This window comes from Cyprinodon variegatus, unplaced genomic scaffold, assembly GCF_000732505.1.
Source record: "Cyprinodon variegatus isolate N-32 unplaced genomic scaffold, C_variegatus-1.0 Scaffold45, whole genome shotgun sequence".
NCBI lineage: Eukaryota > Metazoa > Chordata > Actinopteri > Cyprinodontiformes > Cyprinodontidae > Cyprinodon > Cyprinodon variegatus.
This window is the reverse complement of record NW_015150498.1, coordinates 1,399,862-1,401,671: the sequence shown is the minus strand read 5'-3', so window position 1 is coordinate 1,401,671 and position 1,810 is coordinate 1,399,862.

Genomic DNA, 1,810 nt, shown 5'->3' with positions numbered 1-1,810 from the left:
ATATCTTTAAAACGATAGCGGCACAAACGAAAATTTTTGCTGCACAAACCAACACAAACAGAGCTAAGTTAATTGATACCTATTTCGTCTGATTTAAATAAGGGGGGGGGCTGGTTGACCTTTGATGACCTCTAGAAATATTTCTTTATATCTTTAAAACGATAGCGGCACAAACGAAAATTTTTGCTGCACAAACGTTTGACACAAATTTAGTCTGATTTGAAGAAGGGGGGGGGGGGGGGGCAACTTCACTTAAGGTTTTTTTTTACCATGCTTGAAGTGAAGAGAATGTGGTCTGTAAAGCAGGAATTAAAAAGATACTCTGCAAAGAAATAATAATTTGAAAACATAAAATCTGTAAAAAAAAAATCATTTATAGAATTGGTGAAAAAAATATAGTGTTATTTGCTTGCAACAATAATGGATCATAAATAACTCCATATTTTTCCGGCAGAATTGCTGAATTTTCAGTGGCTGCAGTTGCCTTATAAGACCTGCAGGTGGAGCTCAGCTCCTCTCTTGATATCCAGGTGAAAATTAGGTTCCTGATTCCTAAAATGTGAAGCAGCCAAATTAAACCTTTCCCACCTTTCTGTCTCACACATTTCAAAGTGCAAAAAAAAAAAAAAAAGTTTAATCAAATGTTGCCTTTTGATTTAACAAGTATTTTATCACACAGGTGCATTAAATGAAAATATCTTAATTAAATTCAAAAAGTCAAACTGTCGTGTCACAGAGATCAGCTTCAGTCAAATGGATTCTTTAAAGGTGTTTATTTTAATAAATTGCAATAATTGCCCCCCCCCCTCCAGTTTCAGAGAAAAGAATCCAGCTCCATGTTTTATTTTAAAAATATACTTTAATACAACAACTGCATATAAATATTAAAATATACATTATACAGGTGTACAGTACGCTCACAAAACAAGAACAAAAATATTAGGCTTCTATTTGTACGGCACTTTATTTTTTCTTCTTTTTTTTTGACCATTTTCTTAAAGGTTACCTACTGAAGAACAAGTTGTACATAAAGGTGAGTTGATGTGTTACCAGGTCCAAGGTGTTACTGGAATATTGTACTATTGGTTACTGACAGACGGGGGGGGGGATGCTGTACAGTATATGACATAGTGGAATGTTTGCTCATCTCTCCGTTTACCTTTCCTCACACCGTTTTCAGACGGATTCGAACATCCAAGCAGCTTCGGGATCGCTCAGTCCGCCCGGACAGAAACCACTGACTCGGTTTTGGTTAAAGCCACGAGGCGCGTCTCGGCCGCCTGCTCGCTACATCAGCAGGACCAGCGACTGTTTCCAGAATCTGGCCACAAATCAGGAGGATCTAATCAGGCTGCAGCAGGTCTGAAAGGTGACATGGAGGATCTCTATGGGTGTTTTGCTGCATAGAAGAGGCTAAAAACCCAAAGATGAGGGAGGTGATGTGGGCGGCACCCTTTACCCACATCTATTAATGGTATCTTCATGACATATTGACTCTATGGGGTCAGATTTAAATGTCCTCCCTACAGTTCAGAATTTATTAGTTATTAATGATGGAAACGTTTACAATCCTGCACTGCTTTCTATCAATCTATCGCCAAAGATTTCTATTGTTTTAAAAAACCTTAATATAAGGGGAAAAAAATAACTGTCTTGTTTGCATTGGGACGCTTATGATAAAAGCTCGTCTTTAAAGGAGAATCAGTAACTGTGAGGATCACTGAGGCTCTTTTATCTTTTAAAAATCTTTGTCACTGAAAAAACTTTTATCTTAGTAGGGATGATTTAAAGTTTTAATGTTTCAGGGTTA